The 17,482-nt window shown below is 39.3% G+C and overlaps 1 protein-coding gene across 12 annotated transcripts in view; it reads right to left on the bottom strand.

Moving 5' to 3' along the window:
• GNB1 (G protein subunit beta 1) overlaps positions 1–17,482 on the bottom strand; it is a 35,359-nt gene that overhangs the window by 12,087 nt on the left and 5,790 nt on the right. For 9 of the 12 annotated variants that reach the window (XM_083876704.1, XM_083876706.1, XM_083876700.1 and 6 more), the window contains exon 2: positions 4,483–4,534. The exons of 1 other annotated variant lie outside the window; for it this stretch is intronic. The gene's annotated coding sequence lies outside the window, so the exon portion shown is untranslated. Of the gene's footprint in view, positions 1–4,482; positions 4,535–5,948; positions 6,012–16,001; positions 16,027–17,482 lie in introns of those variants that run through there. 2 more of the 12 variants (XM_083876705.1, XM_083876707.1) reach the window with 2 other exon arrangements.

The raw sequence follows: 17,482 nt of genomic DNA, 5'->3' as shown, positions 1-17,482 counted from the left end.
CTTTACCTATTATTCTGTTAAGATTTAATCAGCTTATTTATCTTTGCAACCATGTGGGGTTTGTTTTCCTCTTAAAGCCCTTTCCAAGGAGAAAGATGAGGATAATTCCCAAATTTTTATGCAGTCACAGTAACAGAGAAAAAACATACTGTCAAGGTAAATTAGAGCAGTAGAGCAAACATCACTGTTAAAAGAAGCTTCAAAATAATTTAGGCTTCAATATTCCCTAAATATTTCTATCCCCCATAACCAGACTTAGGCTGAAGCTCTCTCCATAGTAGTTATTCCAAACTGGAAACCTCTAGGAACAGATGCCAGATCTTGTCATAGCATCATTTACCATTTTTTCCTCTTCTCTGAAACCCACAGTATCTTAGAAAAGGAATTTTAGTTGGCTTCTCTCCCAAAAGCTCCACTCACACAACTTCAAGGCCCTTTCACTTCATTGTGAAATTGGGTCTCTTCCTTCTCTTTTCTGGTTCCAGGGTCATCTCTAAGCCCCTTTAAGATTGCTTGTTCAGCTCAGCTCAAAATCCAGCTAAGACAAAACCCATCCTGAGTGTTTGATTATCCTGCTTTTCTTTTGAATGCTCTTTTGTTTCTCAAGATGTTTTGTTCATTCTGCATCTCAGACAAACCCTCTGGGCTGGATCAGTTTGAATTTGGAGCATGTCTGCAGCTCCTGGGCTGTTCACACACCTGGTGAAACACTAATGCCCTGCTCTTGTCAGAAAGGAGTTAATTTAAGAATAAACTGCTATTTTTCAGATCTTTCTGCTTCTTCATATCCAGCTCTGCCATTCTCAAAGTTAATATTTAAGCCCATTTCCTACTAAGCAAATACTGACCACTCCAGACAAAGAATTTAGAGATGGTATCATTCCTATTTCAGAGCAAGAAATGCCAAATCTTTCATGTTCTGCCCAAGGTCACAGCAACTCACTGATGAGACTGCAATAAAGACTCAGGACACCAAGAATTCCAGCTGCAGGTACAAGCAACTACACTGAGGATTTTACATGCAGCTTTATTTAAAAATACAATAGGAGGAATAATCTCATGTCAGTCAGAGCAGATATGCTCTCCTTAAAATAGCACCCATTTATTTCTGCAGAATTTGTGCACTGGGAGAGAGAATTCTCTTGCATTTAAATGAAACAAAGCTTCTTTCCATGGAACAGGGAGAGGCCTAAGGAGATGAACCCTTATCCTAGGAAAAAAGCCACATTAAGAAAATTCATTTTCCCATCTTGTATCCATCTAAGTTCCCATCTTGAAGATTGATCCACTTTGAGAATTCCAACTTAGCCCCTATAAAGGCATTCCAAGCAGCTCCAAACTCTGAACTGCCTTTCTGTCAGCATCCATAGGAATTGTTTAAAGCACATTTCCACATTCTCTTTGTAGTCTTTGTTGTTTCAACATCAACAGGAAGTGCTAATTCCTGCCAATACGACTGAACTCACTCAGGAAATGACAACCCTACAGCAGCCAAGGGCACTAAAATATAGGAGTTCTCTGAAGCAAACTGTAAAATTTATGGGACAAACAGCAGACCAGCTTGGCTGTTCCACTATTTCTTTTATACTAAGTTTTAGACAATTGAATTTATGGTAGGGATATGAGATTTGTGGGAGGAAAAAAAGGTTCCAGCCTACCGTTTCCTTTTTTAGCTCTACTGTAAATCAGAGCTTACCAGTCTTGTATTTAAAAAAAGTATCTTTAAAAGATTGAGGACATCAGGTAAGGTCAGAAGACTGCATGGGGAGAAAATATAGCGGAAATTTTATTTATATTACAGATATGGATCATATATTGAACAGTCTCTGCTCATCACAAACAAGCACAATTGAAGTAATAGATTTTAATTTCTTGGCATGTTCTAAAGGCACTTAACCCCATTTTACAAGAAGGTTTCTAGAAGAATCTGTAAGCTTGATGTGGATGATGATCCTATTTCTGGGCTGCATTTCCAAATCAAGCAAACCTCAAGAAAAAAAAGTCACTCCTCAAGTTCCACACACATTTTCCCCACATTATCCCCAGAGCTGTGCAGAACCAGGCAGGAGCCAAGCTCACTCTTACCTCACCTTCTTTGGAATACGTGAGTGTGTCCCTGAAGGCAGCTCCTCAGGAATAACACATTCACTTTCCTCAACCCCCTCAAGACCTTTCCAAGGGCTGAAGTGCTTAAGTGTCTCTGGTCTAAGCTTATTTCCCCTAATCCTGTTGACCAGTACACCTTGTGGGTAATTCTCCTCTTGCTGGATAACAATCTGTGCACTTCACTATTCCCCACTCCTCCAGATGACCCAAGTCGCTCATCTCTTCCAAGGTACCCATGGAAGAGTCACTTTTTGTTCCTCTGTTTCCCACACAGGAAAAATCTGTCTTGATTGGCTTTGCCTGATTTGTTACTTTCCACATACAACAAAACTTCACAATTCAGCTGTGTCCAAAGGATTTATCACATCATTTATGTCAAGGAACAGCTCAGGGTTTGCTTTTCTCTAACTCTCTCTAACATGAGCTATATTCCTGTGTAAGAGGAGAGTTATGTATGGCCAGTCAGTTGTGTGTCCAACAGCTTTGCACTAATTTTTTAAACTGCAGGAAGCCTTACAGAACTTCCATGTGCTTCCTGCAAATGGAGATATACTCAGAATCCCAGTGGACTAATTCTTATTTGAAGAATAAGAATTATTCACTCACTGCTCAGAAAACAGTGACAGAGAAATTCAAAGGCCGAGGAAGAACTCAAACTGACTCATTTCATTTTAACAATTCCAGTGTCCTTTCCACAGCTCAAACTGTTTATCCAATTAAATCCAGTTACTGAAACCAAGGTATCATTAATAACCTGACACTCATTTGTAAACTGATGCTTGAAACTGAATATAACCCATCCAAACATATAGTCCTCTATTAAATATTTTCCTCTCTGAAATTCTGCTGGCAACAGCAATGAAGCAATGCTTACTATAAACTTTTTAATTTCCTTACACCATTCCTATTAAAAAAAAAAAAAAAGGATGGAGTCCTTCACCCTCTCTCTGTCCTGAGAATCATCATTACGGATTAAAAGAATAAAACCCCCCACATTTGAAATTACAGCTATCATTAAGTCAAATATTTAGAATTTCTATCCCTCGCTGGTCAAACTTTGCTTGCCACAAGGTATTTTTAGCAGATATTACTACTACCAAAGCCTAACATAATCCCACCAAGCCATTGTGGATGCAAAGTCTGGTAACACAGAAGCTTTAAAGCTAAATTGTTCATATTTTACTCAGGCACAGTGATTTTTCTAAGGAGGTTTTAGCAAATCCCTTTTCTCCCATGAACAGGCTGTCTGACATTTGTTCCCTCAACCTCTTTCCTGCCAACACACCCATCACTCCAACACGGATGAAAAGCAAAACATTTGCAAGAACAGAGCCCAAACTTTCCAGCCTTAACAAGGAGCTCAGAGCGTGGCCAGCAGACAGTCCCCAGAGCAGGTCATCTGATTAAATGAAGCTGTGCTAATCTAGCAGATACCACAAATCCTATTAGCAACATGCACAGCAGCTTGGACATTTTCACAATGACAAAGGAATTATCCACAACTCACTGTTAGTTACAGTGAGCTGACGTCACACTGGCTTTGAAAAGCTGAGGGTTCTTTTTGTTTTTCAGGAGCAGAGATGGATTTCTTGTTTTTCTTTTGTTCAGTGGGAAAGGCAGCGAGATCAGAAATGCTTGTGGAACGAATCTGAGGAGTTCTCTCTCTCAATTTATAGAAACTAAAACTGAAGAAAAAATTCAGGGTCCCCTTGGATCCAGAGGGAGACATGGGCAGAGGAATAAAGCTGCTGCCTGCATTTTGAAAAACAGTTACACATCCAGTAATTGAAAGTATCAGATTTAACTCAGCAAATACTTGGCCAATTAGCAAAGCTCCTCACAGACATCCAAGTTAAAGTCTGGAAGGTAATGAAGATTTTACTGCTCCAAGAACAATAGTAATAATTACAATTACACAGAATATAAACTCTGAAAGTTTTAGATTCTGTTTAAATAATACTGACACATTGAAAAGAACATTCTGACAAGAGCCACTTTGCACAAAAGAAATTTGGCCTTCTTTTGTCAAACATGGTGGAGAAGTAATTTTTCATTCATGAGAGAATGACTATTCTCATCATTTTATTTATTACAGTTCCCTGCCCCACTGAGATGAAACAGTTTCATCTGTGGTCTCCCTCTGCTTTGCCAGTTCCCTGTCTGACAGAAGGCAGGCACTAACATCTATTATTTAGCAGGTTTCCTGGCCATTTTAGAATCCTTCCTGTTGACACAAGAATACACATGCTAAAGGAGAAAACAGGCACTTTAGGCTTGCACAGATTAACAGCCAAAAATCTGAATTAACCACTTTTAAAAAATAGGATGTTTCTCAAGGACTAGAAAAAAAAAAAATCACATTTTCTCTCTACTTACATTTTCTCTCACTACAGTAGAAAGCCAACTTCTGCTGTCAAACATGTAAATTCTGAAAAAAAAAAAAAAAAAAAAAAAGACACCAAAACCACAATTAATGCAATTATCACAAAAAAGCACCAATTTCTCAACAAATCTAACAGAAATTAATCTACTATCAAAGTGCAAACTATTTCTGTTAGCTAACTTGACCAGCTGTCCTGCCTTCATGAAGGAAACGGGCACAGTTTAATTAACTGTAACACAACCAGAAGACGGATTCGTGTCAAGAAGCTCATTTTGACCTTTTCCCAAAAAACTCTGGCAATCCTGAGATCATTCCCCTGGTGATAGAGAAGTCCATGCTATTAGAGAATTTAGGATTAGAAGAAAATACAGTCTCACTCATACAATTTTCACTGTATTACAAAGTGCAACCCCCCCAAATCAGCATTTTTAACACACTGGAATTATTTCTGCTCAATCCTGTCCCTGAGCTACATTTGCCTTCTCTGCACAGTTAAATATCATGATATCTATTTTATCAGAAGAAGTTATATAAACCTCCTACTAATGAGCTCAAGTGAGAGCACACCGCTCTTCTAGAAGAGTTACAACTTTAAATCACTAATGGTATCAGAAAGTCCAAAAATAATTGATACATTCAGTAACTCACACTCACACTCTGGACTGGTTTAACAAACTGGCCTTGCAGCAAAGGGAAAAATGTAAGAAATTTCAGAACAGTTTTTTCCCCTGGCAGCACAAAGCATTATTTTAGTCCACCCCAAGATGTGAAACACTGACAGCCACTTCCACATCCCAAACATCTGGATCTGGCTCTGTCACACACCAAGACAAGAGCTGAGGGTGACAGGGACACCCTCAGTGTCCAAAGCTGCTGTGACAGGACAGGGGAGATTATTCTGAGCACAAAGCAAGAAGGTACTGAAGCAAAATGACCTGAAATCAGAAAGCCAGCCTAGAACTCCACACACTTTCACCTGAAATCTCACATAAAATACACGTTTCTGATTTTACAGTTCACTACCAGCTGGAGAATTTACAAACCACTTCAGCGTCTGGTATGGAGGTTAAGCTACTTAGGATATGGATCATCCTCACCCAAGCTCATTTATAGATAAACATTTTAATACTGTGATTATGAAACCATCACAGTGTAAGCAGTTTTGTTTATTACTGCCAGAACAACACACTCTGGGACACAAAACAGCAACTCATCCTTAGAGGCCAAACTCCAACCCTCCCCAGACACAAAAACATGACATGACCATTCCAAGTTCTGAGAACAGGGCAACTCCAGTCAACTTTCAGAAGTCTTGACAGGAAAAAAAAATTGCCCTCACTACAGAGATAACGAAATCTAATGAAATTCTGAAAGAATTACCTGCAATGTAAACAAGTAAATTTATGCTGGCACACTAACAGCACACAGAATACACAATAGCAAAGGCCAAAACACACACCATTATTGTCCTGTGCTGCACCCTCATTAATGCAGGAGAGGTGTTGCAGATTTCATATGCCTTCTGCAAAAAAAGAAAAACAAAAACAAAACAAAACAAAAGCCACTTTAACCAGCCTGAAAGGTGAGGAAGGAAGCATAACAGCAAACTTTTCCACAAAAGTTGAGTTTATTTTTCAAAGGGTTAAGTCTCCACTTGAGGATGCTGAAAGCACCCTGCGATGCTCGCAGAACGCAGTCCTGGCAACGGAGATATTTTCAATTCCACCTTAAAGATGGAGCTCATTTAAGGACAAAAGTAGACAAGCTACTCATGAAAAAAAGATCTGCATTGCCACAAGCTTCCATTTTTAGCTAAAAATGTAGCCTGGTAAAAGCAACATGAAAATTAGAGGCCAGTTCATTCCGTGCACCGCAGCACTGGCTCAGCAAAGAGTTCTTGTAAGGAGCTCCACATGCTGCCCTGAGAGCCCTGCTGAGTCCAGAGCTGCAGGCCCTTGACACCAAAAACTGGGGTTTCAAAAACAGCAGAGAACAAAAAGTTCCACAGAACACTCAGAGCATGGTTCAAGTGGTTAAACCATCACACCAAAGCACCTGGAGGTGAGCCAGCCCCACACAGGGTTGGTGTTCCCAGTGTCCCCACATGCCCACAGCCTCCTGCTCCAAAGTGAAGAACCAGCCCAGAAATCTGGGCTGAAAAAGACTAAAGTAACTCCACAAGTCAAAAAAGCTTCATCATTTCTGGGTAAAGCTTCCCTCACTAAGTGCTGCCAGCCCAGTATCCTTTATTCTTTACAGATGCTGAAGCAGTTACTCTGAGCTGACAACCCAGCCTGAAAATTTATCTCAACTCCAGCATATTCCAGGTGCAAGTCTACATATGAAGATTTCTGCAGAAGATACAACTTTTTTCATGAAGCTGAGGAAAGCAGGGAACAAAAGGAAGAAAAAGGACTTGGAAGAGTATGGAAAGCATTTTGAAATATTTTATCATCATAGGAAATCTGACCAACTCTCCAAAACAAATCAACTTCCTAAGCACATTAAACACATCCACTGTCCTCTCTCCAAAGCCATTAACCACATAAACACATTTTCCCTTGACCTATGGATCCAATGAAAGACTTACAACCCAAATATTCTGGATGTTAATTCCAACTTTCTCTAGACTGCTTTACACACCCATTGACTAGATGCCAAGGCTAATATCTGAATTGCTGAAAGGCATTCTAGTATTTAAAACACACCAGCAATTCATGCACAGTGCTGTGGGGCCAGGCATCAGAGAAGATACTGAGGATCTTGCCCAGGACTCCCAGTAGGTGTCCCTGCTCTAAGAACATGGAGAAGATGGAAGGTGTGTTCAATGGGGGATGTAATCAATGGATACACAGGGATTTGAGTGGCTTTATCAACATAGTTCAACAAGGATCTCGACCAACACTAGTAAAAACTGATTTTCATGACCATTACACCATGTGAATCTTAAAAATGTCTTGCATAACACATTCACACTTGCAAGAGTGGCACACAGAGTTGTTCTATTCGAGGCACTCAAACAAAAATAACTTCACTAGAGCGGAAGAAAAAACCAAAAAAACCTCTCAAACCATCCAAAAACCTTTCAGCAAACCTCAGTATTACTATTAAGATAAACCAGAAATTTGCAGTGAAGTTACTCTGCTGCTCTGCACCCCTGAGCCAGCAGGGATGGCTGGATGGAGCCAGGCAGTTCCTAATTTAGCCTGCAGATGCTCTTGTTCAGGTACCCAACACCATCACCACTGTAATATATCACCTACGAGGCAGAGATAATGGCTGTGAAACCAGCAATTGCAAGTTAGTTTATTAAAATCATTTCTTACAGTCTACATAGCTGATTATTATCACAGAACAGTAGCTAGATGCCCAAGAGATTACACCACCTTGCCAAATCACTGCCAGCATCATGAAATTCCAATGTGCCACCAGGCAACAGTAATTAAGTCTCAAATTTAAGCTTTCAAGATTGTTCTAAATAGAAAAAAAAATTCCAAATAAACCCCATCCTCCGTTTAATGACTTGGTCCTAACTATCAACATTAAGTGCTGTAGCAGACAGCTGGAAGCTCAAAGGATGTTTTTGTTATCTGCATTTGCCCCTCCAGGAGTTAATTCCAGCTCAGACTTTCCCTGGGGAGTGCAGAGCTGGAGCCCAGAAAGCCGAGTCTCTGCTGTCCCCTCCTCCAAGGGCAGCTTTGAAGTACAACCTAGAGAAGTATAAAATAATAATTACAAATTCATACATCTAAATACGCCGGAGCAAAAGGATACAAACTCCTCCTTTATTTGAAAGTCTCCTTTCTGGGGAACCATCTGCCACGTCTGTAATTTCCAAGCACACAAACTTTGAAAAGCAAGCAGTACCTTCCTAACAGGTTTGCCAAAGAGCTCACCCTGCTAGGGACAACAGGAGATTGTACAACTCCTTCGAAAACTTCCTGAAAGCACTTGTGTCGTGCAAGGCCAGCACAGCTGAATGTTTCTGTGGGAGGTATTGGCTGCTTCTTGTGCTGAAGAATTGCCAAGTTCCCAGCTGAAGCAGTCGCTGTGCTCAGTAGACATTTTTTCCATATATTAGTGGGAAGTACACACAAAACAAGCATCAGGTCGATCAGTGTTAATGCTCATCTTGCAGCAGCCACATTGGCTGGGCTGGAGAGCTCACAAATTTCCATTTTCAATATAGTGTGTGTGAGTAAAATGATAATTATACAAGCTAAAAATAGCTGCAACTCAACAACCTGATTTCATCAGTGCTTCCACTATTACCTATGGCTCAACGTGGAATGACAGGTTCCATTTCTAGAGTCACTGATGTTCAGTTTTAGAGCTTTTGTGTGTTTTTTGTTTCAAGTAGAAGAACTCTAGAAATGCTTTCCCTCCTGAAGAAACTTGTGCATTTTCTCTACTCAGCTCAATAGATCTACAAGACCACTATTTTTATTCCTATTATTTTTATTCCTATTATTAGGAATAAAAAAAAATTCTCCTCCCTGCACATTAACACAGGAAAATTATTGGCTGAAGAATAAAGGTCAGTTCTAGGGTCCTTGCAAAGTCCTGGCAACATTTCTTCATCCTGTAACCTCATTCACACAAACCAGCACATACAACAGGAAAAACCAGGCAGAACAGACCTACATGGAACAGCCTCCAATCAGCCAACGTGGCCTTCTACCAAACTGCCCTCAGTGAGGCACTGAGGCAATTCACAAGTGCCTCACTGCTTCAATTTGGCACTTCAGAATCCAAACCCCCCCACAAAAATAACAAAAAAAACCAGAACAAACCCATCCACCATAAATAGCCGCTACTATTCAGGAAAAAAAAGAAAAAATTGGGATTTATTTCAGAAAATTAAGGGAAGAAAAATATTAACAAATCTGGAAACCTTGAAAGACCTTGCAAAACTCAAATTAAGCAAGGCACTTTCACATTCAAAGTCCCAAATTGGAACCACTGTCTCAGAGGAACAGTGCATTTCTGTCTCCTCCAAAACTGCTACAGAATATGAATAATGCACCATAAAAGTTAAACTTCAAGGTTCAAATTCCTCAATATGCCAGAGGTTGTTACCACACAGCAACACAACACAACACCTACTGAAAGTCACCAAAATGCTAATCATGCATAATCCATCAGCTCTTCCTTGCGTGCCTCCATTTTCCAAGGAGTCATCCCTCCCTTTGTTTAACAAGCACTTGAAAAATCAACCTTTTGGATAGTTTACCACTTTCTCAGAATAGCAGCTTAACAAGGAGACAACAATGCAAAGATCATGGCAGGACACAGGACTGCAGTGAACGGCTCTGATGTGAAGTGGTCCATGTCTCCTCCTGCCACCAGCACTGCACAAACTCCAGCTGCCTTCATGGGAGACACAATCCCATGTTGCCAAAACACTCACATTTCCTGATGCTAATCCCATGACCTACATTTAAAAAAAGAATCATACTGATGTAATATTTAAGCATAAAAATCTGGACTCTAACAGGTCACTTCATTAATCCTTTCTAAATGCATCTGGAAGCCATGTGCATTATTGAAAAAAAAAATTCATTTTAATATTCTAGGTACAGCAGAGAATTTCTGTAAAAATCTAAAAGAACTGATATTACAAGTTTAACACATGCCTAAAGCCAAATTCTTAAAATAACACTTTTAAAAAAGAAGAGTCTTAAGAGATCTTTGAAGTAGTTCACAAATATTAATAACTCTTGGTACTTTAATGACCCAAGCTCAAACATTTCCTAACTACATCTCTTCTTCTCTGTCTTCCTCTCAAAGAAATTCCCATTTAAGAGCATTTTTACACTTCCTGATAAGAAGCAGGCATGGGAAGTTAACTTATTTTAAGAACAAAAATTGCTGGTATTTAGTGAAAGTTTTCAACAAACTTCTGTTTATTAAATCACAATAAGCCAATATTCTAGGTTTTATTCCAATTTCTCTATGCAGTTGCTCCTTCTGAAGAGCAACATATTTCTAGATGACCCCACCAATTTTATCCAACTAGTCAGTGATGGTTTTGACTGTCTTCTTTTCTGATCTTACTATTTAAAAATAATATTAAAAAACCCCAAAGCCAGAGTAAATAAAAACTTAGAATCTGCTTATGCAAAAATTTCTAGCTACATTTATCAAAAAAAAGTCACTGAAAATTGTCACTTTAGGAAGTGTCCCCTTATCCAAACCCAAGCAATTTTGCTGTCACTACCAGACTGACAAACAAAACACAGGCAGCACTGAAGGAGAATATATTACTATTAATTAACCAACAGAGAAATGACTAAGCATTTATTACTAGATGCTTCCATCTGCAGAGCCTTACAGTAACTGAACAGTTGTTTCTTACTTTCTTACTTCAACTGTCATTTTTCATTGCTTTCTTCAACTCTTTTATCATGAACCTCCACTTTTTACTGATATTTTCACTTCGTTTTCAAAGCCACCAGAATCTGTGTTTACCTAAGCAGGGCAGAGCACACACACCACAGGAATATTGCAGTCTGGCTTTAATAATTAATAATTAAAGTAAGACTGCAATATTCCTGTGATATTATCAAGTAACGCCACAGTATCAGGATATTATCTTTTTGATAAAATGCGTGATCTCTCAAGTCCATCAGCTGAATCTATAGGTTTGGGGCAGTACACAATCCAAGCTACACAGAGAACATTTTCTCCTGGAAGCCAGAAATGGAAGCACACAGCTGTAGGAGTTCACAGTGTCCCAGTGTGACAGAATCATTATACAGCAAATGAAAACACTTTGCACATCTAAATTCATATAGCTGTTTCTTTTTAATGGAAGTCAACATTAAAACCATGTTTATTCAGGTATCAAAATAAGTTTTTAATCCACACTTTAAGAACATGCTTACAGTAAATTGCAATCCTATTAAGAAATGTAATTCTTGAGAATTCCCGTTAAGTATCCAAATATTGTCTTTTAAAAGTCACTTCTGGGTAAGCCAATTTTCAAGTAGTCTTCAGTTCATTTTCTGTAATTTAAAAATGCTCAGAAGTCCTCACAAAGATTGATGGATTTCTCCATCAGGATGATGTTCTGCTCAAGCTCTCCCCAAATATTTCCCAGTAGGTGCTGAGGAGAGTGACTGGATCACACTGCACTGAATCCCCAGGCAAATAAATGAATGGGGAGATGCAAAACCTGGCAGAGGCACCTCCTGTTACCAAAATCCTGAAGATTACAATGAAATCCATGAAGTGGATCAGCTGCCCTGTCAGGGATTAAAGTGTAAGAGAACAAGTAGGTTCCAAAAGCCTGGATGGGATTTCTCTCAGCTCTGCTTGCCAACACATCTGTCTTGGAATGATCTTCACCTTGTTAAAACTCATGTGCTGGTTCTGATATTGCCATCACAGTGACATCAGCAGGTACATTAAGATCTTCACTACAATATTTATTACATTAGAAGAGGAAATGGGTTGTGCGATCACTTATTTACAACACAAAAAAAAACAACCCAGAAGCAAAACCAGCGGAATAGACATGAAAAATACTAACACAAAAAATAAATCACTAAGACTCTGTGCCTGCATAAGCACAGAAAATCAGCAGAAATCCTTGTTATTGTATTTTGTATTTCCATAAATTTCAGCTCCGCTATTTTATCAACAGGAGCTGAATCATCCATTTCGTTCTACATATGCCAGCTAATAAAGAGTCAACTGAGTCAAAGAAGAATCAACTGCTTCCTGTCTACACCCTTTTAAAAAACACAACCAACTTCCAGAAAGCCACACTTAGCAACCCTACTTCTTACATCCTTAAAAGTAAAACCATTAAAAACCAAGGATGAAGAGCCAATCAAATTGGTGCATTTTTACTCTTGCTCTAAGGGAGACATTTCCAGATCTGAAGTGTTTATGGTCAACTTTGCTTTAGAAAAGCATTTCCCTGATGTGAGCACCAGGCACAGGCTGAGAAGCTCACATGCTGCCATGTCTCACTGCACCAAGGCCCTCAGAGCACTAATGAGGAACACTAATGAGAAACACATTGTGTTTCCAGGAGCAGCAAGATAGAATATGGACCATCAAATCTCAATTGTGCTTCTCCATACGGATCAAGAGTTCCACCCTAAATGCCTTTTGCTGTCAGGATCAAATCCTGAGGGAGCTCTTCAGAAACCAGGGATTCTTCTTCCTGCTCTGCCTCATAACAACTCAGAGAAAGCCAACAAGCTTTTACTGTATTAAGCTTTTATAAACCAAAAATAATAAGAAGAAAAATCTAACATAAGCAACAAAAGTAACCTCTTCTTCGAGGCAGGCTGGACCTGAGTTGATAACTACCTTCTCACCACAGCTGCTGTCACATCTGCCCCAACAAAAATAGGGGAGTTAAGACATTGGAACAAACCATCTGCTCCTTTGTGCCTCTGCTACACAGACTGTACAAAGCCTCAGAGATCGGCTAAAAGCAAAATATTCATTCTTTACAACCATGTGAAAGATCTTTATCCAAGCCCCAGCTAAAAAACAGAATACATTTAATTCACTGAAATTAAGAATTTAGTGTTCAAACAGCACAGTGATCTTCAGTAAGAGATTAACAGGGCACTGTTAGAATAAGTTTAGCTATACCATGAAAAACAGCTGCTTTCCAGCACCAGTCTGAAGATAAGCATTTCCAGTGGACCTTAAAAATCAACAAAATATATTATATGCATATAGCAGATAAAAGATACTCAGCAGAGATTAAAATATGGTATTTCTCTAATATTTTCACCCAAAATAGACTGAGCAATAATTCAAAATCAACATGCCCCATCTTTAATCAATGTCCAAGCAGCTCCACTAGTTCTGATAGCAATGATTTATGCCCTGAGTAGCTCATTGATTTCTCCCAATTGCTGTATTTTGATATGTACTGTTTGTACAAAATAAGGTACAGAAGAACAAGAAAAGCAAGGCTGAGCCTGAAAAGTCGAGTAACACAGGAGACCTTGAATCCATTAGACTGAGAAGTGGTGTTTGGGAACACAAGGCAACAATGCTCAGTGCTGATAGCAGAGCACAGCCCAGGGCCAGTATCACAGCAGAAAGCACAAAGGTACAGCAGGAAATACTTGCTTTCACCCTTGGACATTCCTCTTCCTAAAGGATCTGCATTAACTCTCTGAAAACTTCTGGCATTAATCTTTAAGTATCGGTTGTGTTCCTGGAAATGGCATCTGTCTTGTTGGGTGATCAAAATATAGAGGAAAACACAATAAATAGGAAAAAAAAAACAAAACAGTAACACTAGAGAATTAACTGCGAAAGACAAAACTGAAAACATCAGAAGACAATCCCACCTATTTTATGGAAAAAATACTTGCAAAGTGGTGCCAAAGCAGCAGCCAAGTAAGGCTGGTTGAGCCCTGGAGCTGCTGAGGTTCTGCCCTGACCCTGGAGCCTGAGCACAGCCCCTCTGGATGGGCACCAGCACCTGGAGCTTGTTTGGGGGTGTGAGCTGAGTGCTCCCACCCCTACGTGCTGTGTGTGCCCAGAGCTCCCAGCCCCAAGGCAAGCCCTGCACAAGCTCCCCCACCCTACAGCAGCAGTGAGAGACTCAGCAGGATAAAGCAGAGCACTTCCTGAAATGCTGAACTTCAGTACTTCCTGAAACGCTGCAACTTCATCTACTGTCCATGGTCAGAGGAAGAAAGGAAGAATTTAACTCAAACCAACCAATTTGACCTCTCTGTCCAAAGTGTCCATGATATTTGAGTTTCCACACACAGAAACTCACCTCCCCAACATCTCAGGCACCAACTGAAGACCCCACTATTCTGTCAAGATTTAAATGCATTAAATGGCTCCTGTTCAGTCCTATTTCCTGTGAATACTACACGGCATTTTCAGCAAGGAACTTGCACAGTGAGTTTTCAGGCAGTGGCCAGATAATATCTGACAGCTGCAGTGAAATGCAGGACTTGGTAACCTGCAGCACAATTAAACTGCCATGAGCATCAAGCAGCCCATTCCTGATCTTTGTACAGACACCACCTTTGTTACACAGACAGCAGCCTATCTTCAGAGTCCTGCCACTTCACAGAGAACGTGCAACAGGGATATCAAACATATGTTCCAACAAAGACAGCTCCTTAATTAGTACAGTATCAGCTTATTTCAAGCACCAAAGATTTCAGCAGACTAACACATCTATTTCATTTTTCTAGACAAACAGAGAAAATTGCCACACCAACCTCCTGACACATTTGTTAGGCTATCTGAAAAACAACAAATCCTCCCAGAGTTTTGGGAACCAAAAAGATAAAATGCAAGAGGATCATAAACAGATTTCTTCTCAGCACCTTGAGGCAGGCGTAGGCCTGCTCTGTTTAGCTCTGTTATGTCATTTACTGGAAACAAAATGTAGTAAAGTTTTCTATTATGCAGTTATGACTCTTAAAAAAGTATTTTAGATACTGAAATCTAAGTTTACTTATTTATTTTGAGATTCAAGCATTGGTTGTGCTCAACACATACCTTGAACCACTTGGTGTTAACCAAGATGTATCAGCTCAAATAATATTTACATAAAGTTGAACACGACAGAGCTTCACACATATGACTAAACCAGACTTTCTGCACTGGGTTTTACCACAAAGATCTTACTAGAAAATATCAGTATTGCACACATTTCAAACTGAGAAGTAAGTTCAAGGACTTCTGATGAGTGCTGTCCACAGAGTGAACGTTTCTGTCTGGCCTTACAAATTTTACTACTGAAGATAACAAAGCATTGACTTTAAGATCTCTGCATCAACAAAAAAGGCACATTTATACCACCTTCTGTATGGCTTTAGCCTCAAAGCTTTGAGCCACCTCCTACCCCACATTCGTTTTGGTAAATCCCTCAAATACCTACAAAACTCCAAACAGTTGGACTGAATACAAAGTGTTTTGTGTGATTTGAGAGATTTAATTTCTCCAGTTCCAAAAAGAAAGCCACGTTTCCCTCAGATTACAGAAGGGCAGCACCACCCCAAGCTCACAAGGCACATCTGGACAGGACATTTGATCTCCAACAACATCTGTAAGCTCAACATCCTGCCCAGCCACCCTCAGGAAAAGAAATCTGGGAAAATATCCCATGTTAGCACAGATGTGCCAGTGAGAAAGTCCTGACAGTAAGGAACAGCCCATTAATACTGGGCATGTTTATTTCTGTATCCCTGGAAGTTAAACTCCAATTTTGAGGCGCACGATTAAAGATTCTTCTGTCAGATCAGTGTTGGAAACTTCAACGTTTCACAAAAATAAAACAAAACCCACTCAGCTTGTCAAATAACTTCAGGGTTTTGCAAGTAATTTTAGATAACCTCTCTTTATTGACAGATTTGAGTAAATCCTGAAATGGCAGGATAAACACAAAGCACGTGTGCCTGAGAAGACTTTTAAGATGGTTCCCTACATTTAACCCAAGCCAGGCAAAAAAAAAAAAGCCAGAAATGCAGTGAGAAAATCGAGATGCACAGAATGAACAGCTCACCTGTAACAGTTCAGCAGAAACTCTTTCTTTAAGAAAGAAAATAACTGCCATCAGCTGCTGTAATTAAGGTTACTGTAACAGAAGACAAAACAAGGCACAGAAGACAAGGCATCCCTTTCCTGTCAGTGAAGGCCAACACCCACAGCTGCCTGTCTCAAAGTCATACAGAAAGCCTTGAAATTTTTTATTTATTCCCTCATCCCCAACACAGTTTGATTTTGTAATGAGCATGAGTCAAATCAACACTGATATCTGAACTGATAAAATATTCCCTAAACCTACTTTCATACACAGCATGCAGGAGTTTGGATGGAGCTTTGAGTTTCCAGAGAGAAGTATTTTGGTTTTACTTCTTTTTTTTTTTTTCTCCCCTTTGCTGGGGGAAAAAAAGAACAAGCTTAAAATAGTGACAAAAATCTATACATAGCTTTGAATATAGGACCACGTTACATAAAGCTACAAAAAATTATCTAATCTATCTAATTACAGATAATTAATATTTTCTTTTTTTGGGGAGTGCTGGCAGGCATTACTGCAGTTTTCAAGAAGACATCAAAAATATTCTCATCTGAAAAAAACATGATAAACATAACTGGCATGAAATGTAGCCAAACCTTCAGATCAAGGTAGGAATACACAGAAAAAATATTTAACTATACACAATTCAATTAATTCTTATAACATCTAGAATGTATTTCTCTTCTAAACAGAGAACCTTTCAAAATTGCAGTGATTTGACAAGCTGATATTCTACCTCCTCAAATTAATATACTTATTTTTAATGAAGCAGTTTCAGGCAAACTACTTGCAGAAATGAATTACATTTCCCATTAAAATGGCAACTAGATTTTTTAATCAGCCTCTTTCCCTTCACTGTATCAAATGCTACTAATTTTTCCCTCATCAAGTTCTAAATACAATCCATGAAAATAACTCCAGGATTCAGCCTATCTTTACCACCTTCAATTAGAGAGGTACCTTGTAGCTTGTCTCCTTTAAGCTCCCTCAGATCACCTTCCTCAGGTCTTCAGCCTCATTTTCACTTATCCATTATTAGGATTCCAAAATAGGCACAGCACAGGAAGATCAAATTTTAACCCTTCAGTCCCATCAAATGCAGAAATAACTGTAGGTCTTCCCTTCATGACAAAAATATCTTGTTTTCAGCAATTCTTAATTACCACGCAATATCTGACATAGGGAACATCCTTATTAATCCAAAGCCAGGTCTTCAAAATGTCTGCAACACCTTCCAAAGGATTCCAATTTTAAACCTGCTGGAGTTACTTTATTGGATTTTAATAAGACTTCAATCCAGCAATATCCTCAACATTTGCTTTTTAACTGCTTTCTCAAGCTTTTATTCCTGTGTCCACCCCCAAATATCAATAACCAGGTCAATGTGTAACATCTGGACGTATCCTCACTTTAGGCCAGTGCTGAAAACCCTGAAGAGAATTTACAAGTTATTATTTCCATGG

The sequence above is a fragment of the Zosterops lateralis genome (assembly GCF_965231275.1).
Source record: "Zosterops lateralis genome assembly, chromosome: 22".
Taxonomy (NCBI): Eukaryota; Metazoa; Chordata; class Aves; order Passeriformes; family Zosteropidae; genus Zosterops; species Zosterops lateralis.
The sequence above is the reverse complement of the archived record's forward strand: the minus strand, read 5'-3'. Positions and strand labels throughout refer to the sequence as shown.